This window comes from Nelumbo lutea, chromosome 8, assembly GCF_056320005.1.
Source record: "Nelumbo lutea isolate HS-2025 chromosome 8, American lotus-T2T, whole genome shotgun sequence".
NCBI lineage: Eukaryota > Viridiplantae > Streptophyta > Magnoliopsida > Proteales > Nelumbonaceae > Nelumbo > Nelumbo lutea.
Window position 1 is genome coordinate 37,867,281 of NC_142691.1, and position 27,621 is coordinate 37,894,901.

Below are 27,621 nucleotides of genomic sequence, written 5' to 3' on the forward strand. Positions count from 1 at the left end.
ACAGTGGAATGGGTGATGTGCTGAATTCCAAATTCATGAATGAACACTTTCATTCATGAGGCAGCCTCACTTACGGCAATGCGTTCGACTTGGGTTGTGGACTATTAATTTGCTACTCAGGACCCCTGTTTGCTGACATTCAGAAAACAACACACGATCCTATCATGATAACATATCCAGATGTAGACTTTCTATCATCTGGATTCGACTGAAAATCGACATCTGTATTCCCTTGGATCTGTAGTGAGCTACCATCGAATACTAAACAAAACTCTTGTCCTTCGAAAGTACTTAAGTATGTTTTTCACAGCAGTCCAATGCTCCTGCCCTGGGTTGGCCTGAAATCTGCTTACTACACTCACTGCCTGAGCAATGTCAGGACGAGTGCACAACATGGCATACATTATGCTCCCTACAGCAGAGGCATAGGTAACGTCTTTCATGCCATCAATCTCCTCAGAAGTCTTGGGACACATCTTATTGGAGAGAGTGACTCCGTGCCTGAAAGGAACATTTCCTTTCTTGGAGTTTTCCATGTTGTATCTTTTGACTATTTTGTCAATGTAGGCAGATTGGGATAATCCTATTATCCGCTTCGATCTATCTCTATAGAGTCGAAGACCCAGTATATTGGAGGCTTCTCCATGGTCTTTCATGGGGAATTGCTGTGAAAGCCATACTTTCACCGTAGTCAACATTCCTACATCATTCCCAATGAGTAGAATGTCGTCTACATACAGAACCAAGAAGGTAACCTTATCTCCACTGTACTTCCTGTAAACACAGGGTTCATTCGGATTCTGCTCGAAATCAAACGATTTGACAACAGAGTCAAAACGGATGTTCCAACTTCTAGAAGCTTGCTTAAGTCCATAAATGGATCTATTAAGTTTACATACCATGTTTTCCTGACCCGTAGCTATGAAGCCTTGCGGCTGCTGCATATAGATATCTTCAGTAAGATCTCCATTCAGGAATGCAGTTTTGACATTCATTTGCCAAATCTCATAATCATGGTATGTTGTTACAGCTAACAGGATCCTAATGGATTTAAGCATGGACACAGGCGAAAATGTTTCCTGATAATCGATGCCCTCTTTCTGAATGTACCCTTTCGCCACCAAACGAGTTTTGAAGGTCTCAACTCTACCATCGGGGCCCTTTTCCTCTTGTAAATCCATTTGCAACCAATTGCTTTTACCCCGGAGGGCGGATCTACTAGATTCCAGACTCCATTGGTATCCATTGAGTCCATCTCTGCTCTCATGGCCTCCACCCACTTCTGGGAATCTATGTCCAACATAGTTTCCCCGTAACTCACGGGACCCTCCTCACTAGTCAAGGTTTCCCCCAAGTAACTATCCTGGTTATAACCATAACGGACTGGTGGCCTGGATACCCGAGTGGATCTTCTAGGTTGGTCACTACCTAGAACTTGTGGGACATCTCCCACTGCTCCTGAGCTCTCCTGATCAAGAACAATTTCTTGACGATGGGTGTCCAGGATGTAATCGGTCTCCAAGAACTGGGTTTCTTTCCGGTCCAAAGTTCATATGGAGTGTTCGGAACCGATTTGGTTGCAACCCGATTCAGCACGTAAATCGCAGTCTCTAATGCGTAACCCCAAAAGGATGTGGATAACTCTGAGTGTATGAGAAGTGACCGAACCATATCCAATAAGGTCCTATTCCTCCTCTCTGAAACAATGTTAAGTTGTGGTGTAGCAGGAGAAGCTAATTGTGATACTATCCCATTGTCCTTTAAGTAGTCCCTGAATTCGTCAGAGAGATACTCGCCACCTCGATCAGATTGAAGGGCTTTAATTTCTCTCCCCAACTGTTTCTCGACCTTTTGTCTAAACTCTTTGAACTTTTTAAAAGATTCAGACTTGTGTCTCATTAGGTACACGTAACCATAACGTGAGAAATCATCTGTGAAGGTGATGAAATACACGTGTTGATTCCGTGTCCTAACACTCAAGGGACCACATACATCAGTATGTATTAGGTCAAATGTGTCTGTACATCTTTCAGGCTTACCGTTAAATGGTCGTTTCGCCATCTTGCCTTGTAGGCAAGGCTCACAGGTGGGAAGATCTTCTACAGTTAGAAAATCCAAAGGACTATCCTTTACCAACCTTGTGATTTGGTCAACACCGATGTGGCCAAGTCGGTAATGCCACAGACACGTGGAATTAACTGTATCACGGGCTCTCTTCTTGGGGATTTCAACCGACGTAGTTTCAGTTATGTTAGTTTCTAGAGAAGGATGTCGAACATAGAGACCATTCTCCAGTTCCCCGTATGCGATGAATCTGTTATTTCTTTTAATAGTAATCGTATTATTAAAGAAGACAGAATAACCATCTGCATACAGTTTTGAAAGAGAAATCAAATTTCTTCTTAAATTTTGTACATAAAGACAATCTTTGAGTATAATTTTTCCTTCTCTAAAAATTAACTCCACGGTTCCTATTGTCGTGGCTGCAACAGTTGCAGTAGTCCCCAAGTAGAGAGAGACTTCTCCTTCACTCAGCCTTCTGCTTACCTTGAACCCCTATAGTGAGTTACACGCATGAGTTGAAGCCACGGAGTCAATACAGCAGGACGCAGAAGCTACCAATAAATAGGTTTCTATAACACAAGTTTCGAAATTACCTTTCTTGGATTCCAGGTAGGCAGGACAATTCCTCTTCCAGTAGCCGGTCTTTTTGCAGAAGTGACAGGCATCCGATGCTTTGTCTTTCTTCTGCCTTTTGCTATTAGTGGCTTTCTTCTGAGGCTTCTTTGCCTTCCTCTTTCTTTTGCCCGTTTTGCTAGCTTCAACAAGCATAGCTACAGGCTCTTCCTTTTTAATCAGTTCTTCAGCTCTTTGCAACATATTGCTGAGCTCTTGCAAACTGACATTCAGCTTGTTCATGTTATAGTTCATGATGAACGGATTAAAAGAAGGAGGCAAAGAATTAAGGATAGCATCTATCTGGGTTGTGAGGTCCAGCCCGAATCCAAGAGCCTCCAGTTTGTTGATGTAACCCATCATCCGAAGACAATGGTCGTGAACTTGTTGGCCCTTGGACATTTGAGTGGTCATGAACTGTTTCAAGACCTTTTGCCAAGTTCGATCTGATCGAACTGCCTCTATATTGGGTTGTCCAAGGAGGCGATGATGTAACACCGGGCTAGGGAATTTTTCTCCTCCCATTCCTGATAGTCTCTCCTTCGGTCCTCAGAAGCCCTGTCTCCCGGGCGCTCCGGGGCAGGATTCTTTGCCACTTTGTCCAGCTTTTCTGAAGCTAGGACCAGCATAAGGTTCTTGTACCAGTCGGCGTAGTTCGGGCCCTTAAGCTTGTTGTCATCAAGAAGCTTTGCAAAAGATCCGTTTGCCATATGTGTTGTCTCTGGAAACGTGGGAAATCACATAGGGTGCATGGAACCAACTGTTTCAGTAGCATAACCCCACCACCTTTCTGTGAAGGATCATATCCACTCATCATATGAGTTTTCCCTTTGGCCTCTGTCAGACAAGGTTCAGAGCCGTTTTCAGGTAAACCTTTCTGTCCAGTGAGTGCTTACCCATCATATTCGTAAACGCCAAGGTACTGTGAGAGAGTTCCCATTTTCTGGTGAAGCCCCTCCCACATCGGTCTATACTGCCCATATCATCTTATGAAACACTCAGACAAGCCCAACAGTAAATGGATAGCCCATTTTCTGGTGCATTTCCTCATTATTGAATGACCCATCCTCACGCTAATGATGGAAGGCCTTTAGAGAGTTCACCATTGGAAGCCCGTTAAAATCCATAATATTAACCATTAATATTATCTAGGTATATGGGCTGAATTAGGTTTACCCAGTTCGGCCCATATAGCTTTATCCTTTAAAGTGGGATTTATGCAGTTTTAACTATTTAAAACTGGGCCTTTACAAGTTGGGTTGAATTAACCATTTAATTAAATATCAATCCTCAGGCCCATTAGTGGGAAAAATTAGGGCTGACTTTCAGCCTTGATTAAACCCTAGATTTGGTCCAAACAGTTTGAACCAATCTTGGTTCGAATGGGTCTAGGGTTTGATTTTTAATTAAATCCTTAATTCAAGAAAATAATCTGAAATTAAATAACTGATAAAAGAAAAACAAAAATCAGTTAATCAGGGCTGTTCGCACACTCCATCCTGCAAAACAGAGGTTAGATCACAGATTGCAGTTTCTCAAACTGCAAATTGTAGATATCGAATCTCCCATCTGCGAAATCTCCTTCTTTGTGATGCCATCTTTGATCCAAAATTAAAAATAAATAGAAATCCCATTTCTATTAATTATAAATCAGATCGAATGCCTACACATTGAGTCTAAAAAAAATTATTTACAGACCAAATGTAATAAATAAATTCAATAAACTGCAAATCTTGCAGTTTTCCCTGCGCAAACCAAGATTTCGATCTCCTCTTGTACGAACAACCCATAAATCAAGAAAATTAATTTCAGATTATTTGCCCATCTGTTTTGGGAACAAATTTCCCAAAACCCATATCTACGCAAATTGGGTAGAACGCCTTCTCCCTATTTGCGCAGGTTCAGATCTGAAACAGAATGGTTCAAGATTTGAACCATGGCTCTCATACCACTGAATGGATAAGAAATTCATCACATGGACGCCCAAGATTGCAGAATAAAGGGGGCGAATTTTAAAAATTTTTCTTTCCCTTCAACTGGGAATCGAATTCCCTATTTAGAAAATCATATTTTCAATGATCATTCTTGAACCATAAACTGAACCAGATCTGAACCAAAAGGAAGAGAGAGAGATAATACCTGATACAGAGAAACAATATCTCTCAATGGAGGTGTTCACACCCAAGTTAGGATCCAAAATCTGCTCCCACTGAATATGGCGAAGTGCAGGGTGGAGCAGAATCAGTAGTGTTCTTCCCAAGAACTTGATCCTTCCCAAAAATCACCTGGACGGCTTGTGAATACAACTCCTACCAATCTTTTCTCCAAAAGATTGGAATCAAGATCCAATCTTGATTTCTCCCAAGGAATGGAGATCGAACTGTTATAGGCGGCGACTGCAGGAAGGAGGCGGCTAGAGAGTATTTGCAGGATGCAGAATTCTCTCTTCTGTGATCTCAACTCTTAAGACAAGACTGTTGCTGGTGATTGTGTTGGATGTCTAAAGGTTGCCGCCCCCTCTTCCTTTTATAGACTTAAAAGAATCAGCTCCTAATCCCATTGGGAGTTGCTAACCCAAATCACATCTGCTTTACAAGTCCCTTTAAAATAAGGGATAATCCTTATCTTATCTGCAGATTAGATCAGCCAGTTCTTAATCTAATTAGGAATTTTCCAAATCTAAATCTCATTTAGATCTTGGACTCTCTGAGTTGATAGGGTGTGGGCCCAATCCTATCAGCTGATCTTATCTCAGAATTCGCCCCTTAAAGACTAATCAAATTAGCCCAGTTCGAAATGGGCTTAAGGCCCACTTAGGGTTATGTATTCATTAAGCCTTCCAAACTGCTGTCTAGTTGGGTTTCCTTGTATGGCGTGGGACCCAAACATTGATCTACACATCAGCCACATGGGTTCAGCACAGCCTTTGTTACAAGGCCTGGCCGAATACACTGTTATGGACAGTGCACCCCTTGAAACCCATCAAATGGGCTCTATAGGCCCAACACTTACCCTAAGTGGTCCTTGGGCCAAGCCACCTTGTAACACCCAGGGACTGTGGGCAGATGCAAGATTAGCCCATCAGGTATTATCCTCAACGGTCTTACACTTAACCTCTCAGCCCATAATGATTATACACTGCCCGACAAGAGAGGACATCTCCCTCGGCTGCAAGGAACAGTGTTGCATTCTCTCAAATATGGATCCCAGGAATTAAAACCTTTTGCAAATCATTTCGAAACCATAATATATATACTTTTATATCTCATATAAAATATATTTTGCAAAATAAATCTCAACGATTGAAATCGGCTACCGGCAGTCTTGGTTTCCATCAGTGAGAGTGCATTCCCGATCATTATCTTTGTCCGACAAAGGGGCTGATCCTGTCATTATGATCACCCACTCAGATGAATTCTCAGACTGTCCCAACATACCCGGGTTTTGACCCCCGTTAAGGATTTCACTGATTGGTACATCAAAGACAGCCCAATCCGACACCTAGGCAGTATCATAATCGAGTCTAAGGGTCGGGTTTAATTTTCCAGTTTTGCCCATCAATCTCTAAGGTCCAGGGCAATACTAGAAATCTGGTCCAGTTCAAAGATTCAATTAATCTCACACTGTGTGTGCCTAGGCTCTCACACTTGGTGGCACCACAGTGTCAGCCTTGTCAGGATAAGTCTCCCCAGACCGACCCACTGGCTGTGAATATTGTAAACTAACACGAGTCTCATTAAGTGTTCAGTTTAAGGGTATTACACAGAAACATACCAAGGGAACATGAATCAAATATGCACTTTTATTCATTTACAATAAATTCATAAAGTACATCATTTTGATTGAAGCTAAGAGTATACAAAACTGTCTAGCAACTCCCACTTGCACTTAGGTCCAATCAGGTACTAGCCGAAGTCCCATGCTTTCCATGTGTTTCTCAAACACTTTCTGTAATAGTGGCTTTGTCAATGAGTCTGCTACATTTTCTGCTGACGCTACCTCTTAATATCATCCTCCCGTAGGTCCAGTGTTGTCATACAATAATGGAATTTGATGTGCTGAATTCCAAATTCAGGAATGAACACTTTCATTCATGAGGCAGCCTCACTTACGGCAATGCGTTCGGCTTGGGTTGTGGACTATTAATTTGCTACTCAAGTCCCCTGTTTGCTGACATTCAAGAAACAGCATACGATCCTATCGTGATAACATATCTAGATGTAGACTTTCTATCATCTGGATTCGACTGAAAATCGACATCTGTATACCCTTGGATCTATAGTAAATTACCATCGAATAGTAGACAAAACTCTTTTGTCCTTCGAAAGTACTTAAGTATGTTTTTCACAGTAGTCCAATGCTCCTGCCCTGGGTTGGCCTGAAATTTGCTTACTACACTCACTGCCTGAGCAATGTGCTATCATCCCTTACCTATTTCAATGAAGCCTCTACCACTGATACTAGAGGATATTCCTAAGTACTTCATCCCTTTGCATCTTCTTATTATTAAAAACTCTTTGATTTTCTCTCTTGCCAAATGAATACTTTCGGTATAGAAGACAATATATCACTTTGCCATTTTTGGAGATCCCAAGAATTTACCAGCTATTTAAATCTTCCAAAGACTGGTTTTGGACAGCAATGATTTCAGAATTTTTAAAGTTAATTAGAGCAAATGACTTATTAGCATAAACTAAACTTTGATGCATTTGATGTTGTTTCTACAAAGAGCTTGTCCTAATGTTGAGATTTAAATAAGTTGCAATTGAATATGCTCACCAATTGCACACTTTCTTTTGTTATATTTGTGCAAGGAGAAGGAGAGGGCCTTTGAATTACTGACCAGAAAAGGAGGCCTATTCTAGAGGTCAAAGTATGGAAACTGGAAAGTGATTACTACTAAGTGATTTCAATTAACTCAATGAAACATTCAGCCTGGTTTCTGGTTTCTGGTTTCTTGTTTTTGGGATTCAAGCACCAAGTGGGACGGAATAAAATTGAGTTATAAAGCATCTTTTAGTTCTAATTGCCAGATATAACTAAATGGGATTCCAAGTTTCAATGAATCAACAACCACTTATTTCATATATCTCATATCCACATTGAGATAGTACACTACCATATTAAGTTTTCGAGATGCTGAGAAAGTCAAAGGTAGGTTATTCCACATAATAGTTGTCACGGCAATGCCTAGGTGACAAGGCGCCCTTGGAGGCTCACCTCGCCTAATCGCCAAGCCATTTTCTATAGTGTGTTAGACAAAACTTTTATATTCTTAATTTTTTGAGGTTATAATTTTAAAATAGACATTTTTAAACTAAAATATTCATTTTGTGTGTTTATATACTAATTTCTTTTTATTATTTTCTTACTTGTTAGGGTTTTAATCAACACACATTGCTAAATGTTGTATTGAACCCTGAAAGACTTCAAAACCTGAACCTATAAGTAAGGAAGAACTTAAAATATTGTCTAATCAACACACTTACTTCTTTTTCTTTACTAATTTTGTGTGTCCATACTATATACCAATTTTCTTCTTCCACCTTTTCTTTTCTTCTTTTCCTATAACAAAAAAGGGGTTCAGCCCTTATATTTTTTGAAATTTCATTTCTTCTTTTTTTCTCATGAATATGTTGGAATATGTTGATTTTCTATACTTTAACATGAAGTTTATACTTTTCTCATGAAAATTATGAATAATTATTAAGGAAATATGATTGTGGAACCTAGAGAACTACCCTATGATACATATTTTTTCTTGAAAAAAATCCATCGCCTAGGCGACTAGGCGACAAGGCACCCCCTTGTTGCCTAGCCTCGCCTTGGTGCCTTGAAAACTATGCTTACAATCATCAACTAACTCCACCAACTGAGGTGTTTTCTTCAAGTTGAGGTCCGCCCATAGTTGTATCTAAGGTTAAAACATCAAAGTATTTGTTTCGATTACAGAAAATATTACGTATATAATTTTCAGTTTGTATCAGCATCATGTGCTCAAAATAGAAAAATGGTTTTCAAATAATTACAATCTAGAATCAAGACTTAACACTCTAAAGTCTAAACAAAGCTCAAACTTCATTCATATAATAGTGACTTATAGATGACAACCAGAGCATACCTTAATGATTTGAGATATCAACCAAAGTACTAGATGACAGTGAAAATAAAAACCACAGAGAATACTAATATTCGCACTGACCAGAAACTGCTAGCAAGTAAGGAGCACCCTACTAGCTTCCATAACTTAGTAGAGGGAAAAAATAAATTTAATCAAAATCAACAAGATGCAACAAAAATTCATCTCAAATATACATTGTTCATAGATTGCAATATGCCAACATAATTATAGAGAAAGAAAAGTCATCAGAAAGACCAAATAAAGAAAAAAGAATGTGCACTACAACAGCACCAAACATGTAACTTAACAAGCATATGGTATCGACTATTGTACAAGCAAGGGCAGAATAATGAAATAAACATAGATAGCAAACTCCAATCTTGTTTGAAGTTTACAGGCTTTCTATCATGCACTTTTTAGATAATCTTCCAGGTTCATATGAAAAGAACCTAATAGAATATTAGGTTAATAGGTTTTACTTCTTTGTTCTTTGGCATGGAACAGAATATTGAGAAAACTATCAAAAAACTAGTGACAGGACCAAAATATTCTTGAAAACTGAAAAGAACTAACAACTGAAACAACATGTATACTTACCCTTCTATGAAGTCCTGCGTGCCACTATTGACTACTGTACACCCAATAGCCTTAGCAGAAATGAGGGATCATGTAAAATTTTCATTCCTTTCCCAAGGGTTCAGCACCCTCTTTGTATTGATTGCCCGCTCATCGGTGGTCCCAGGGACTGCCACATTGATAAGTTTACTACATCAAAGAATATGCCTTCAGATTACAAAGCCCCAAAACCAAGAAAGAAAAACCATCTCCAAATTCAAATTAAAGCAAAAGGCTTAACAGGGAAATCACCATAGAAGAACGCCATCTTTTACAATCTCAAAGAGATCATTAGTGGAAGGATCTATAGGAAGGTATCTCTTCAAGAACTGATCTTCTGCTAGGTAGTTGTTTATATGAGCAACATAGGACGTTTTCTCAGATCCAATGATGGTGTGAAGCAATGTCATCGTAGCAGCCTTCAGAAATGCAGTCGAATTCTTTGCTCCGCTACCAATTCCAGCATTAACATGCGATTGCAGTTTCAAATAGACCTGTAACGATATGATTTGCTCACTCTACTTAAAATCCTTAACCCCAGTACCAATTTCTCAACCCAAAACCATAAACTGCATAAAAAAAATGAATTCAAATTCAATGGTTACGCATTCAAGCTGCAGATCCTATAATAATAGTACTCACCCGAAGGAAGACCTAAAAATCCTCTACCTCCTCGTCCATGTCCCGATACTATTCAAGCAAACACGCAGCCCTCTTTTCCTCAGTCAAAGACTCTCCAACGGTTTTCAGCTTCGGCGTCCTGGAAGGCAAGTGTCTAATTGTCACTCGCCCGATCTCCCTCCTCATTAAGAGGAGCTGCAGAAACCAGTCGCCAACGTTGCAGGTTCAAATGCAAGAGCAAGAAAACAGACAAAACATCGAAGTAACCCACAAACAAGAAAGCTACTTGGGTTTTAGTGTTTTTGAGGATTACTCACATAGGAATTCAAGCTGCGAAGCTCCACCTGAGTGAACTGGCTCTGGAGCCATGGATCGCCATTCGCAGGTAAGTCTGAGGAAATCGAGTGGATTTGTTTTCTATTTTCTCTTTTCTAGAAGCATGATATCGACCTCTTCTCTGAATGGAAAACACCAACTCTTTTATAGTAATTACTAGATGATCACTTGCTCTCATGTCGATTGATAGGGATTTAGACCGTTACAAAATCAATTTAAAAGACAGGGCAAAGCGTAACAAAGGTTGCAGAATAACTACCACGATTCTTACAACGCTATGTTTAAAATTCTAACAGAAAGAAATCGAGCGGTGGTGACCTTCGGCAATTACCACGTCCTTCACCTCCATCCAAAGCAGCCGGACAGAAATACTTATCAAAACGGGAATAAACAGCCAGACAGAAAAAGTGACGGAATTTTTAGAACGTCCGAAACCTGTCGATGGGTCGGGCTCGGGCTAGCTTTTGTAAAAATTCTAATGGACCCGGCCGGAAGTCCAAGCCGAGATAGTGTTTAGTTGGGTCCCAAGCCCGGATTATGAAATTCCACGTTCTGTGCACCTGTGGGTTCACGGGAAATTTGAACCCGCCAATCAGAAGCGACCACATCGGCATTTCGAAAAAAAACACTAATATTTACGGTGTTCAGCTGTTAGCTGAACAAATCCGGTTCAACCACCCACGAAAAGACTGGGTTTTATTTCGAGGAGGGGTAGTTTGGGTATTTCTTGACAATAAAACTCAGAGAAGGTCTATTGCACATGCTAATACTTCACTACTTCCCATTCATACTAGGAGCAGATCTCATAGACTACCCTCAATGGTAGACCCAACAGACGGTTTACCGTCTTCGGAACTATCCACGTTAAGGTGGGGACTGGGGAAGCCCACACTACCCAATCGAAGGTCTTCACTCTTCAAAGATACCAGTTCGGTTCGATTTGATCGGTCCAGTATAACCCGATTAAACAAAAGAACTGAAAGTGTCAGCTGGACCAATCTGGTCTTGCCCATTGGTCAAGCAGGTACAATGTTTGGCGCTTTCAACACCCACGAGGAGGCTCAGCTTAGCAGATTGACGATCTGGTCCAGCCGGGTTTTCGGAAAAGAATGATTTTGTGTTTCGGTGTAATTAAGGTGCACGGTTTTATCAGTATCCGATTATTTGTCCAAAAAATCCAGATTATCCAATGGTAACGTAATCATGCAATAATATGGGGAGCTCTTCTTTTTTCTTTGGAACGATGAGAAATTAGAAAAAAAAAACGCACATGATCCACGTGTATGGACGTCATGTGGGTCTCAAATTTGGGTCTACACGAGATTCCTTGTACATTATGCTTCATGACTTTCATTTTTTTTCTGCAGAAATGCTTCATGACTTAATTCATCAATGCTTGCTTCATCCGAATGAATCGGTAATTGTGCATAATTTCATTAATAGTTAAAAATGATAATTTCAGTATTTTTATCTAAACTCATTATAAAAATATAAATAACCAAAGTATTGTGTGTTTCTAGATTTAAATTTTTTATTTTCATTTTCATTGTTAATACATGTCTATTAGTGTTTAATATGATAAATGTATGGTATTGGATATGTGCACAATTTTTTGTATTTTCTATTCTTTTGTTTTTATCAATTTGTTGAGATTTTATTGTATAATAATGACATCATTTGTTAACCATTTGATTTGAAAGAAAAAATATCTCATTTTTGTGCAACTTTAAAATTTTTATTATATTCTTGTAATTTATTTAAAAAAATATTTCTTGTTTATAACACTTATCTTTTGTTTAATGTGATAAATTTATATATTTTAATAGTTATTATTTAAATATGACACCATTGGTTGACCCATTTTAACCAAATAGTTGAATCATTAGGGGTACAAGTTGGGTGGGTTTGGGTTGGATTTAAATTCAACGCAAGCTCAACCCCTAAGAATTAGCTATAAGGCTTGAGCCCAAGCCTAATTTGTCAAACCCAAATCCAACCAGATTGGAAGTTGATGCACCTAGGTCGGGCTTAAGCCAAGACTAAACTCATGTTGCTAAATCAGCCCATACTATGAATAGGAAAGATCAAGGCGCTCACACATGTATATGAATAGGAAATGAGCAAAAATGTAGCTGATCTATCTCTTACAACTCAAATCCATCATTTGTTGGACTGTATCGTCCATTTGTTCATATAAATACCCCAAGAATATAGATGCCAACGGAAGTTGATGACTGTTGGCAGGGAGCATGGCAAGCGAAACCAATGTTGTGCACAGGCCATAATCGAGCAACTCAGGGAAGAGAAAACGGGATGCAATGTACAAAATGAAAGTAGCGAGATGGCACTAGCTATCTGCCCCCTGTACCATCACATCCCCCCTACCATGGGTCTCAAACCAATACTCCACCCATGCCTTGAGTGGCATCTTACCTCGGGCGATTGACTAATCGACTCGGGCTTTGAACGTGGGAAACTGTAGGTGGTGGGCAGACATCGACCCACCAACGGGTAATGCCAACAAGGCAACAACGTCTTCTATAGTGATAGTGAATTCACTAGATGCCCCCACGAATGTATGGGTCCGACAACACCAATACTCGAGAAGGGGCTTCACATACTTTACCCCCTCTTTGCCGGGAAGATCCATGTAGCAATCCACAAAACAGAGGAGCTCAGCATCTTGCAACAGACTACAGTATATTGGATTTTCCAACACATAGCGTGCCCAATCCGAATAACTCACCAGGGACTTTGAGGTATCAGTCCTTGGTTCCTGACATTTGAATGACATCAACCGATCCAAGCATCTGTAAAGGCACATCAGTTCACTACCGTCAACGGCATCAAAAACCCCACTCACACCCCTTGCGACTGGCATAGGGGACCAAAAACCCTTACCACCATCGGCCACCCTGGCCGCCTCTCGCTTGAATAGCATCTCCATTGTATTAACAACTCTAATGAATTCCACGAACGAGCACTCAGTGTTCTTCTGGTGAGGAGCCATGGTCAAAGGATGAATGAGCAAAGAGTAGAATAAGGACGGAAACTGATAGAGAAAGAAAGCTAAAGACAGAAACAGAGAAAGCAAAATGATCGAAAATAACTGAGAATATAAAGGGAAACTATAGAATGCGTATCACCCTTTTATAAAACCCTCACAAGTGTAGGGAATGCCAAACGACGTCGGGGAAAACTAATAAACATGATTACAGTCTTTCAGCCAATTCTTAACGGAAAAAAACAAGGTATATAAATTTATAACTATACCCTCAAAAGGGCGGGACAAAACAACACATTAATTTAAAGGAGGCACAACGTCAGAAACTGCTACTTTAAATGTTAAATCTCTTATCTAAGCCACACGCGCAAATAGTTTGCATTTATGAAGATACGACAGTTAGGAAACGTCCTAATGATGACTACCACGTCATTGACACATAACATCTTTTCCATCCCGTTCAACGGTAATTGAATGCAAAAAGTTACAAAGTGAAAAATTACCAACTCACACTGTATGTCCACAATAGACACCACTTCGACAAACATAGGGGGGCTAAACGCCTATATTTATTGTTTTTGCTTGTCTTTTGACAAATTCTTTCCTGTTATTAGGTAGGGGGCTTAGAACTTCGCTAACAAACCAAGCATAGAATTGCCTACCGATAGAAAGAAATTTGTCAAAAGATAGGGTGGCTGAATCATAGAATGGATGAAAAACTAACCCAAAATGAACACCCAAAATCCCCATCCGAAGTTATCAAAAGATCCAAACGAATTTTCCCTTACCCGCAAAGGATCCAATCAAAACAGGAACAATCATCAGGCCTAACACACAAAAAATTAGCATGCCACTGATCCCTCTACATTGATCCATCACAAAACCTTAAGGAAAATCTAAAGGCAAAATGCTTATCAGTAAGACTCCACTTACTAATAATAAGTAGGGGGTTAATGTAGGTACATAGTGATCACTCAGACCATCAAAGTACAAAGGATACCAAATTGATACCATATGGACGCTTGTGATGAGTTCATAACTCATCAGTGGCTTGCGATGAGCTTATAATTCATCGGACATTTGCGATGAGCTTATAACTCATCGGACATTTGTGATGAATAATATATGACATCGCAAAATTGCGACAAATTCGTACTTGAGATGGCTTATGATGAACTATGACTAGCATGAACCGGCGATAAACTTTAAACGTGTGTGGTTCTACAATGATATTCAGACGTGCAAGGAGTTGCAATGAATTTGAGACCATTACATAACTGCAGGATCACTGTAGACAAGGAATAAATATCGGTTACACGTGCGTCTTTAAGTTACAAGCGTGATAAGGCACCATGTGGATCTAATAAAAGTGCACCCGCTAAATGTTGATGTCACCAATGCCATGTTGGTTAAATGGGTCACGAAAAGAATTAGCATACACGGATTATGAGAATCATTGGACAAAAGGAAAGTTCGTCCTTAAGAGATCTCATAAGACACATGGCGAAACCCTGACAGTGCTCCTTAATAACTGACAACAAATCCAATATTCCCTTTTCCTAATGGGAATCAAATACTTTTGGCTCCTTCCTTTCAGAACCTCGAGATCCCTCCGTATAAATGAGGGTCCATCTCATAACAAGATCTTCATTCCATCACTCATCCGATCCTACCCTCTCTTATCATTCCCATTTTTCCTAGCCTCAAACCTACCTCCTGCCTTTGGTATTCCTTTGTCTTTTAAGGAGACCACTCCTACGTAGCCTAGCCACCCCACCTACACTTTCCATACTGCCCCAAGGTTGATGTAGATTGAGGTGCAGTTCTCTTAACAGTATGTGTCATCCTTTCTTCGCACTTCCATAACTAGCTGAAGGTTTTAATCTCCATGTTCTCTATGCCTATTTTGTAGGTGGGTTGCATGCATTGCACGCATTGTTTGACAAAACTCTTATCGATAACATGTTTGTCGAAAATAGAGTGGGTCAATTTTTGAAATCGCATCACATAAGCTAGAAGATCTTCTCTCATATGTTGCTCCATGTTGTGTAGGTCGGCCATCGTTAGCCTCCACTCCAAGGTGAACCATTTTGACAAAAATCTTTTGGCCAACTCCGCCCACAAGTCAATGCTATCCACGGTGAGGTTAACGAACTAGGTGTATGCCGACCCTAATAAGGACTTAGAGAACTCTCTGACTTTCAAGTATTCGTCAAAAGCAAAGAACCCAAGGACATCCTCAAATTTGTTCACATGCTTTGGTGGGCTTCCTTTCTGCCCGTCATACTATGGCCACTGTTGGGGAGGGACATAACCAACAGATTATAGGGTTTATAGAGGATCCTGTTAGAGTAGGGCTTTTGGAGGACAAGTGAGGATTGGGTTCGGCTTTGACTCTCCGCCATCAGTCCTTGGACATACTCCTTTAATTCGTCACCACTAAGTGGTGACTCTGTTACTGGGTCAATCTGAGGAGCGACCCGGGACTGTCCGATGGTGGGTTGACTAGTCTGTACGGGTATAGGGTTGACTCTGGTGGGTTGCTCAACATGGCAGGGTTTAAATTGGTGGAATAGTGGCTAGTGGGGATAGATGCAGGAGTAGCAGCTAGGGTGAAAGGGGATTGTTCAGTTCTGGCCATTTGTTGGAGGAGAAGTTGCAGAGTGGCCCTCATCTCTTGTTGCATCTGCTCTAAGTGATCAAAATGGATCTTAAACTCATAGACCTTGTTTGAGAGTATTTCGACATCAACCTATTCGGTTGACTACACACCATACTGGTCCTTAACTTTTGGGTTAACATTCTCCTTAGTGTTGTCATGCTCTTCAGGGATGGGAGAGAGGTTAATCCTACAAGCAACCATCCTCTGTGATTAAGGAACTAACCAAAGATTCTAATGTAAGTGTGGTGGTGAGGCTACGCACGAGGGTCTCCTTGAAGGACAAAGGAAGACTAGGTGCAGGAGGTAGGCAAAAGGCTATGGTAAATAAGAATGATAAGATGATGATTTTGTTATGTAATTGACCCCTATTTATCGGGAGAGATCCTGATGTCCCGAAAGGAATGAGCCAAAAGCATTTGATTCCCACTGGGAAAGGGAATATTGGATTTGTTGCCAGTTTGTCAGGGAACACTATTAGGGTTTCACTACATGTTTCACAAGATATTTCAATGATGAATTTTCCTTTCATTCGAGGATTCTCATAATCTGTGTGTGCTACTTCATTTCGTGACCCTTTTAACCGACGTGGTGTGAATGACATCATTATTTACTGGTGCGCCCTTATTAGGCCCACAGAGCATCCCATCACACATGTGTTTCTAGCATTTATTCCTAGTTTGTAGTAGTTATGTGCTTATCGTGGTTCTGTAATAACTTTGAAGCTCATCATAGATCTGCACGTGTGCAAAGCTCATCGCAAGTCTGTGTTCGCAGGTTTATGTGGGCCAAAGATCACCATAACCCATTTCAGGTTTGATTTTATCGCAATCATGTGATGAGTTATGAACTCATCGCAAATGTGTGATGAGTTGTGGACTCATCACAGGAATCTATGTGGTATTAATTCGACACCCTTTGTGCTCTATTGGTCTGAGTGACCACTATGTACCTATAGACATTGTTGCGCTTTTGTTACTTTTAGTTGGTAAAGCGGTGTCTGCCCATCATTTGCAGTTTATGGGGTTCGTCCCTACCAAGATTTCAAATCTTAGGTGGACGAATCGACTGCCCATGGGAAGATGCCAATAGCCAAGGTGGCATTATGGTCTGAAGGGGAGACAACCTGTGTCACCTTGCAGCTTTTGTTCTCTATGTAGCATTTCGTTTTTTGTTCCCAAGTACCCCGGATTATGGCTTATGCACAATGCCGATTCCCCTTATTGTTATTGCTGCTGGCGATCATCAACTATCACTGGACTCCATGTTTTTGGGTTATCTATTTTACCAAATGGATGACATTGTCCATCAGATGATGGATCTTAGCTACAAGCAGCGCCGAAACTATGTTTTGGACCCCTTTTTGTTCATGTTCTCCTGCGAGCGTCAATAACTAATTGTTACCCCTCGCCGTTTGTCCCCAAGACTGTTGCCATCGCTACTCTAGAGGAGGGGCTTGTACGAGGAATCCACAATTCAATGCCATTCTACATTGGTGTCAATGTTCTTGAGGATGACGACCAACAATGCACTTTGGAAGCTGATAGCCCTCTTGCCCTTGTGGCTCGTCTTATGCTATGTATGGCCTGGTGTCGTTGTGTATCTTGATCAAGCCGATGAGGCGCAGGTGGCAGCTTACCGTCCTGACTAGCTTCTCCGATAGTTCGGATATGATGGTATGGGCTCACAGTTTTTGAGATATTTTGGTGAGGATGTGTTTTGGAGACACCAAAATGTGCTAGCATTTCCAAATGTCTCCCAATTCCCTATCACAGGTTTCGAGAGGGTCAAGCAGTGCGAGTCCTTGCACTTAACATATATGTGCTCATTGTTCGATGGGATGTAGAAGTTTATGGCTGCAAATCCCCATCCCCGTCATGTCATAGCTCTTCCTCCGATCGGGTCATGCAGTGGAGCAAAGACAAGAAGAGGTCCCTTCCCAGCTAGGTTCTTCACCAGTGATAGCAGAGGAGAGCGAGTTTATGGGCGTTGTTTGGAAAGGTAAGAGTCTTTCCATCGAGGAGGGTGAAGGCAGCCGACCCCTTGCATCTAAGAAGTTTAGGACGACAAGGGTGCCTCGCTTTTTCTGGTTGTCAATACTAGGGGAGGTTAGTGAAACCAAGTCCGGCGTTGCATCATCTTGGGATGAGGAGCACCAATTTAGGGGTTCTCCATGGGACCACCTTGAGGAGGTTGTACAAGATCCTCTAGCCCCTGCTTCTGAGTCAAGGGAAGTAGTTAATGCAGAATCGGTGCAATCTGCAATGCAAGTTCCTCCTAAAAAACTTACCAAACCAAACTAGCAGGGTGCGTCCTACACACTGGATTCTTCACAAGAACCCTCTGGAAACCTTGAACATCGAATCCTAGTGTCTTTCTTGCAAAACTATTGTCAAAAATTGTTTTCTTGACTTCCTGTTGCTGCAAAGATCCAATCTTCCAGCAGGTAGTGGCGGCGGCTGAAGGAGGAGAAGTCCAGGGACGAAGAGGGCAGAACTGTCTCTTCTCTCTGGAGTCTGTGAGAGATCAAATCTCAGATTGCAAAATGTGTTTCTTGCTTCCTCAAACCCCTAGTTCAAAATCTGATATTTCTGCTAGGGTTTTCTCCTCTTTCTTCTTGATTAAGAAACCTCTCAATATTTTGGGAGTTATCCCAATCCAAATCAGTATTTGGATAGGGGTTGATCTTAATCCTATTTGGAGATTAAGTTAGTTAACTCCTGATCTTATCAGGAGATTACCATATTCAAATCTAATTTGAATTTGGTCTCTTAGACTGGATAATGTCAATGACCCAATCCTTTTACTAACACTAATCTCAGATTGGCCCCATAAACTGGTGATCATATCAGCCCAGTTCAAAATGGGCTTTTGGCCCATTAAGTGTTCAGTGTTTAACCAGTTTCCAACATGTTGCCCAGTTGGGCTTCTTTGTATGGTGTGGGACCCAAGCATTGATCTACACACCAGCCACATGGGTTCGGCCCAACCTTTATTACAAGGCCCAGCCAAATTCACTGAAAGACTCAGTGACCCCCTTGAGCCCATCACATGGACCCTATGGGCCCAACACTTACATTAAGTGGTCCCTGGGCCAAGCCATCTTATAAAAACCCAGGGATTGTGGGCAGGTGCAAGATTAGCCCATCAGGTAATATCCTAAATGGTCTTACACTTAACCTCTCAGCCCTTAATGATCAAGCACTGCCCGACAAGAGAAGACCTCTCCCTCGACTGCAAGGAACAATGCCGCACTCTCCACTCACATGGATCCCGGGAGTTAAAACCTTTTGCAAATCTTTTGAAACCGTACATATACATATATATATATATATATATATATATATTCTTATTTTGCAAAAAAAATTCCAAAGATTGGAATCAACTGCCGGCAGTTTGGTTTCCATCAGAGAGAGTGCATTACCGATCATTACCATTGTACGACAAAGGGGCTGATCCTATCACTATGACCACTCACTCAGATGAATTCTCAGACTGCCCCAACATGTCCAGGTTTTGACCCCCACTAAGGATTTCACTGATTGACACATCAAAGACAGTCCGATCCGACACCTAGTGATGTGTCATAATCGAGTCTAGGGGTCAGGTGTAACTTTCCAGTTTTGCCCATCTATCTCCAAGGTCTAGGGCAATACAAGAAATCTGGTCCAGTTCAAGGGTTCAAGCAATCCCATACTGCATGTGCCTTGGGTCTTACCCTGATGGCCGAAGCAAGCCATCCCAACACTTGGTGGCACATCAGTATCAGCCTTGGCAGGATAAATCTCTCCATACTATCCAATGGCTGTGAACATTTAAAACCAACACAAGTTTCTATAAGTGTCCAGTTTTAGTGTCTTACACAGAATTACACCAAACAACATGAATCAAACATGCACTTTAATTTATTTGCACTAAACAACAAAAGTACATAAAATCCGATTGAAGTTAAGGGCATACAAGACTGTCTAACGGGTATTGTTTGGATTGATCCAAGTTTACTGGATTGTTTGAGTAGGTTTGGGTTTCTTTTTTAAATGGATTGGATTTTTTTTTTCCTATATTATCAAGGTACATTGGATTCAGTTAAGTTAGTAAAGGGAGTTTAGTGTTCTAATAAGGATTATTAGTGGGTATAGGTTTGTTCGATGACTGGTGGTTGGCGAGGGAATGGTTAATTTTCGATAATGTTTAATTAGATCTACTAGTTTTGGCCATACTTAGTTTTGGGTGATTTCGTTGAATGGTTTGATTAACCTTAGCAATAATCCATGTTTAGCAGATGGGTTTCTTTATGTTGAGTTGGTTTCATTTGTATCTATATTGGTTGGTTTGAAAGTGAGCCCTCAAAAATTGTTTGCATCTAATTTCATCTTTGTTGCCTTTAATTTCGCTTTGTCTTGATATGTTACATTTGTTTGGAAAATCTTGGGTTGTTTTGTGTTGATTTCAGCTACGTTTTACATAGATGATCTTCTTTACTTAATGTCTCGATAACATAGGCTGGATTTGTTAAATAATGTGGATAACTTCTTACTTGGCTTTTGTTATAAGTCTTAGTGAGTGGACTTATCTTATCTAGATAAGATGGGTTCGTCTAAGGTAGAATAGTGACTTTAGATTTGTAATACGCTTGATTCTTATCGATAGATTTGACAATGTAAGGTTTCTACTTTGAGTTGTTTAGTTTGTTTAAACGGTGGGATTGTTTGGATTGATCCTTGTTTTTTCGCTTTCCTTTGATTTGATTTGGACCGTTTCATTTTGTAAATGAGTTGATTTGATTTCCCACTTTCACTAAATATGATGGGTTTGTTTAATATAGAATATTGTGATTAGAGTTGTGACAAACCCGGTTCCTATAGGTTAAATTGGTTCTGTCAAGCTTTTACTTTGAATTCTTTTAGACCGTTTAGAATTATTGTGTGGATTGACCCAAGTTTATTGGTTTTTTTGAGAAGGTCTAGGTTTCCATTTTAAATGATTTGAGTTCTTTTACTGCTCTATCTTGCAATATTGGATTCTATTAAGTTAGTAAAGGGAGTTTAGTGTTCTAATACAGATTGTTAGTGGGTATGGATTTGGTTGATGATTGTTTGGTTGGTGGGGGGCTTGGTTAGTTTTCGTAATGTTTAATTCGTTCTACTAGGTTTGGCCAAACTCAGTTTTTGTGGTATTTCATTGAATGTTTAATTCGTTTAAGGTAGAATACTGACTTTAGAGTTGTAATACGCTTGATTCTTATCGGTTGATTTGGATATGCCAGGTTTCTGCTTTGAGTTATTTAGTTTGTTTAAATGGTGGGATTGTTTTGAAATCCTTTTTTTTGGATTTCGTTTGATTTGAGTTGGACCGGTTTCATTTTCTAAATGAGTTGATTTGATTTCTCATTTTCTCTAAATATGATGGGTTTGTTTATTTTATAATATCGTGATTAGTGTTCTGATAAGCACTGTTTCTATATGTTAAATTGATTCTGTCACTATTTCCCTTTGATTTCTTATAGACCGTTTAGAAGTTATTGTTTGAATTGATCCAAGTTTACTGGTTTGTTTGAATAGGTATGGGTTTCCTTTTTAAACGGATTCAGTTTTTTTCCTACTTTTATCAAGGTATGTTGGATTCGGTTATGTTAGTAAATGGAGTTTAGTGTTCTATTAAGGATTGTTAGTGGGTATAGATTTTTTTGATGATTGGTGCTTGGCGAGGGCTTGGTTAGTTTTCGATAATGTTTAATTCGATCTACTAGTTTTGGCCATACTTAGTTTCGGGGGATTTCTTTGAATGGTTTGATTAACCTTAGCAATAATCCATGCTTACCAAATGAGTTTCTCTATGTTGAGTTGGTTTCATTTGTATCTATATCGGTTAGTTTGAAAGTGAGTCCTCAAAAATTGTTTGCATCTAATTTCATCTTTGTTGTCTTTAATTTCGCTTTGTCTTGATAGGTTACATTTGTTTGGAAAATCTTGGGTTGTTGATAAGAACCCACTAGATGACATGCTTTAGGAACTCTTGAATCATGTTGTTATGCGCACCTACAACTAGAAAACAAGTTGTAGTTGATCAGATTAGAACCTTAAGAAAACTAAGTCCTTAAAGACCCCAATCTTAAATACGCCACAAAGGTTGATCACCCCATTGATAAGTCAAGATATTGTATTCTATTAAGAACACAAGAAGGAAAAGCTAAGCTTGCTGAAAATACTTCTATATTATTGATTGATTTTCATGTTACATAGTTGTGCCCTTTATATAGGCATGTAAACATTATTATCTTATAAAGGAACTCCTAATCTTATAAGGAAACACTTAAATAATGATGATCCCTTTAATTTAGGAAAACAAATCTGCTTTGAAATAGGAATTCTTCTAAAAGACTACAAATAATGACAACTAAGCATAGAAAAGGCAAATAAAACAAATCAAGACAAAACAAGCCAATCAATACATCTTAGCATGTGAATTGGGCATTTTCTTATCATGTCCATGCGCCAAGCCCATCAATACATCTTATGTCATGGATTCCAAGCTTTAGCTTTCTTCTTCAAGATACAAGCCTTGCTCACCGTTTTGCATATAAAGATAAGTGATTATTCTTGGTGAAGCTTTGGAAACTTTTAGAACAGTTTTAGAATCTTCTAACACAGCCTCTTTGTCATGCACTTTTATGATTAAGCCTTGTAAAGCTTCTTTCATCCTCTTGTCCTTGCCCTAGTCATTGGACCACTGATTCCTTGCAAAGGAACTTTTTGGGAATATTAGTTTGAGCCATTTGGCTAGCACCTCGATCTCCATTATTTGTTTTATGTTGATTTCAGCTACGTTTTACATAGATGGTCTTCTTTACTTAATGTATCGATTGATTAGGCTGGATTTGTTAAATAATGTTGATAACTTCTTACTAGGCTTCTTTTATAAGTCTGAGTGAGTGGTTTTATCTTATCTAGATAAGATGGGTTCATCTAAGGTAGAATAGTGACTTTAGAGTTGTAATACACTTGATCCTATCGATTGATTTGACAATGTAAAGTTTCTACTTTGAGTTGTTTAGTTTGTTTAAACGGTGGGATTGTTTGGATTGATCCTTGTTTTTTCGCTTTCCTTTGATTTGAGTAGGACCAGTTTCATTTTGTAAACGAGTTGATATGATTTTTCATTTTCTCTAAATATGATGGGTTTGTTTAATATAGAATATCGTGATTAGAGTTGTGATAAGCCCGGTTCCTATAGGTTAAATTGATTCCGTCAGGCTTTTACTTTGAATTCTTTTCGACCATTTAGAATGTATTGTGTGGATTGGTCCAAGTTTATTGGTTTGTTTGAGAAGGTCTCAGTTTCCATTTTAAATTATTTGAGTTTTTTTACTGCTTTATCTTGCAATGTTGGATTCGGTTAAGTTAGTAAAGGGAGTTTAGTGTTCTAATACAGATTGTTAGTGGGTATAAATTTGGTTGATGATTGGTTGGTTGGCAGGGGCTTGGTTAGTTTTCGATAATGTTTAATTTGTTCTACCAGGTTTGGCCAAACTTAGTTTTGTGGTATTTAATTGAATGGTATGATTAGCCTTAGCAATATTTGATGTTTGCCAGATGGGTTTACCTATGTTGAGTTGGTTTCATATGTATCTGGATCGGTAGGATTGAAAGTGAGTCCTCGAAAATTGTCTGTATCTACATTCTACTTTGTTGTCTTTAATTTGTCTTTGTTTTGATAGGTTAATTTTTTTTTGGAAAATCTTAGGTTGTTTCAAGTTCATTTCAGCAACGTTTTGCATAGATGGTCTTCTTTAGATAATGTCTTGATAGCTTTGGCTGGATTTGTTAAATAATATGCATAACTTCTTACTAGGCATCTATTGTATGTCTCAGAAAGTGGATTTATCGTATCTACATATGATGGGTTCATCTAAGGCAGAATACTAATTTTAGAGTTGTATTACGCTTGATTCTTATTGGTTGAGTTGACAATTTTTGGTTGCTGTTTTGAGTAGTTTAGTTTGTTTAAACGGTGGGATTGTTTGGATTGATATTTGTTTTTTGGCTTTCGTTTGATTTGAGTAGGGCAGGTTTCATTTTCTAAAGGAGTTAAATTGATTTCCCATTTTCTCTAAATACGATGGGTTTGTTTAATTTAGAATATAGTGACTAGAGTTGTAATATGCCCATTTCCTATAGGTTAAATTGATTCTGTCAAGTTTTTCCCTTGAATTCTATTAGACCGTTTAGAAGGTATTGTGTGGATTTATCAAGGTTTATTGGTTTGTTTGAATAGGTCTAGGTTTCCTTTTTAAATGAGTTATATTATTTTCCTATTTTATCTTGGAATGTCGCATTCAGTTAAGTTAGTAAAGGGAGTTTAGTGCTCTAATAAGGATTGTTAGTGGGCATAGATTTGGTTGATGATTGGTTGATTGGAGAGGGCTTGGTTAATTTTCGATAATGTTTAATTGGTTCAACTAGGTTTGGCCAGCCTCAGTTTTGTGGAATTTCATTGAATGGTTTGATTAACCTTAACAATAATTGATGTTTACCAGATGGGTTTATCTATGTTGAGTTGGTTTCATTTGTATCTGGATCAACTAGTTTGAAAGCGAGTCCTCAAAAATTGTCTACATCTAATTTTAGCTTTGTTGTCTTTAATTTGCCTTTGTCTTGATAGGTTACGTTTGTTTGGTAAATCATGGGTTGTTTTTAGTTGATTTTAGCTATGTTTTGCATAGATGGTATCTGTTAGTTAATGTCTCGATAGGTTTGGCTGGATTTGTTAAATAGTGTGGATAACTTCTTACTAGGTTTCCGTTATAAGTCTAAGTAAATGGATTTATCTTATGTAGATATGATGGGTTCGCCTAAGGTAGAATACTGACTTTAGAGTTGTAATACGCTTGATTCTTATCGGTTGATTTGGCTATGTCAGGTTTCTACTTTGAGTTGCTTAGTTTGTTTAAATGGTAGGATTGTTTGGATTGATCCTTGTTTTTTGGATTTCGTTTGATTTGATGACCTGTTCTAGAATCAAGTTGTTATGCGCACCCAGAAGCTAGAAAACAAGTTATAGTTGATCAGATTAAAACCTTAAGGAAACTAAGTCCTAATACTCCAATCTTGAAGATGTCACAAAGGTTGATCACTCCCTTGATAAGTTAAGATATTGTATTCTACCAAAAACACAAGAAGGCAAGGCTAAGCTTGTTGAAAATACCTCAATATTATTGATCATATGTGTCTCTCATATTATATAGTTATAGCCTTTATATAGGCATGTAAACATCATTATCTTATAAGGAAACTCCTAACTAATGAGGATCCCCTTTAATTTAGGAAAACAAATTTGCCCTGATATAGGAATCCTTCTAAAAGACTACAATTAATGACAACTAAGCATAGAAAAGTCAAAGTAAAACAAAACAAAAACGAGCCCAACAAGACAAAATAAGCCCATCAAACAAAACCAGACAAAAACAAGCCCAACAAGACAAAATAAGCCCATCAATACATATTTCCATGTGGATTGACCTTTTCTCATCATGCCCATGTGCCTTGGTCTTAAGCCTTGTAAAGCCTCTTTGTCATGCACTTTCATGATTAAGCCTTGTAAAGCCTCTTTCATCCTCTTTGTCCTTGCCCTAGTCATTGGACCACCGATTCCTTGCAGAGGATCTTAAGAATGTTTGAGAATATTAGCTTGAGCCATTTAGCCAGCACCTCGATCTCCATTATTCCCTCCCTCCTCAAAAGGATTCGTCCTTTAATCACCTACATCAAACAAAGATATATCGGCAACAATAAAAGTCGCACTAATATTACCATAGTTGCTTGGAAAATCTAGCTTGTAGGCATTATCATTGATTCTTTCCAAGACTTGAAAAAGTCCATCTCCTCTAGGCTGTAATTTTGATTTCCTTTGTGTAAGAAACTTCTCCTTATGCATGTGCACCCAAACCCAATCTCCATGTTCAAAAACAACTTTCAAATGCCCTATTAGTTTGCTTAGCATATTGCTCATTCTTCCTTTCAATGTTAGCCCAAACCTTGGCATGTAAATCCTTCACAAAAGCTGCCTTTTTTTGGCCATCAAGATTAGCATGTTCATTAGTAGGCAAAGGTAAAATATCCACAGGAGTTAAAGGATTAAAGTTATAAATAACTTCAAAAGGAGAAAAAGAAGTAGTAGAATAAACCTACCTATTATATAAAAACTCAATATGTGGCAAATACTTCTTCCACTTCCTTAAGTTCTTTTGAATGATAGCACGCAACAAAGTAGTGAGTGTCCTATTAACTACTTCAGTTTGATCATCCGTTTGAGGATGTGTAACAGTAGAAAACAAGAGTTTAGTTCCTAATTTATTCCATAAAGTGCACCAAAAATGACTTAAGAACTTAACATCTCTATCACTAACAATTGTCTTAGGCAAACCATGCAAATGAACAACTTCTTTGAAGAATAAGTTGGCAATATGTATTGCATCATTGGTTGTAGAACAGGCAATGAAATGAGCCATTTTACTAAACCGATCAACAATAACAAATATGTTGTCCTTACCACTTTGAGACCTTGGTAACCCTAAAACAAAATCCTAGAAATTGAAAGGATGAGAGATCCATTGTATGGATGCCCAAATCTTGCGGAATAAGGTGGGCGAATTTCAAAAAAAATTTTTCTCCCTTCAACTGGAATCACATTCCCTATTTAGAAAATCATATTTTCAATGATCAATCTTGAACCATAAACTGAACCAGATCTGAAACAAAAGCAATAGGAGAGGATTATACCTGATACGGAGAAATAATATCTCCCAACGAAGGTGTTCACGCCAAAGGAAGGATCCAAAGGCTGCTCCCACTGAAGATGGCGTAGTGTAGGATGAAGTAGAATCAGCAGTGTTCTTCTCCAAGAACCTATTCCTTCGCAAAAATAGCAGGATGGTATGTGAGCATAGCTTCCTATCAGTCCCTTCACAAGAAACTGATATCAAGATCGAATCTTGATTTCTCTCACTGAAGAGGAGGTCGAACTAGCAGGTGAGGCGGTGGCAGGAAGGAGGCGGCAAGAGAGTATTTTTGTAGGTATGCTGAATTCTCTCTTCTATGATTTCAGCTCTAAAGGCTTGTAGTGACATGATGATCTTGTGTTTTTCTAAAGGCTACCACCCTTTCATTCTTTTGTAACCATAAAGGATCAGCTCCTAATCCATTTAGGAGTTGCTGATTCATATCATATTTGGATCAGACATCCCTTTAGGTGATAAGGATAAACCCTTATCTTATCTGCAGATTAGATCAGCCTTCTCCTAATCTCATTAGGAGATTTCCATATCCAAATCACATTTAGATCTGGACTTTCTGAGTAGATAGGGTTAAGACACTATCCTATCTACTAATCCATCTCAGAATTCGCCCCATATTTAACTAATTAAACAGCCCAGTTCGAAATGGGCTTTAGGCCCATTAAGGTCAAATGCTCACTTAGCCTTCCTAACTGTTGCCCAGTTGGTCTTCCTTGTATGGCATGGGACCCAAGCATTGATCTACACATCAGCCACGTGGGTTCAACCTAGCCTTTGTTACAAGGCCTGGCCGAATA

The 27,621-nt window shown here is 39.2% G+C and overlaps 1 long non-coding RNA gene and 1 pseudogene across 6 annotated transcripts in view; both read right to left on the reverse strand.

Moving 5' to 3' along the window:
* LOC148843851 (uncharacterized) overlaps positions 1–10,761 on the reverse strand; it is a 74,076-nt gene extending 63,315 nt beyond the window's left edge. For 5 of the 6 annotated variants that reach the window (XR_016103517.1, XR_016103516.1, XR_016103513.1 and 2 more), the window contains exons 1-4: positions 10,351–10,490; positions 10,055–10,228; positions 9,665–9,906; positions 9,395–9,562 (exon numbers count right to left, since the gene is read on the reverse strand). This is a non-coding gene — a long non-coding RNA (uncharacterized LOC148843851). Of the gene's footprint in view, positions 1–9,394; positions 9,563–9,664; positions 9,907–10,054; positions 10,229–10,350; positions 10,491–10,628 lie in introns of those variants that run through there. The other variant, XR_016103514.1, reaches the window with a different exon arrangement.
* A 2,054-nt stretch (positions 10,762–12,815) lies between these two features.
* The window catches only part of LOC148843853 (uncharacterized), a 28,303-nt pseudogene continuing 13,497 nt past the window's right edge, over positions 12,816–27,621 (reverse strand).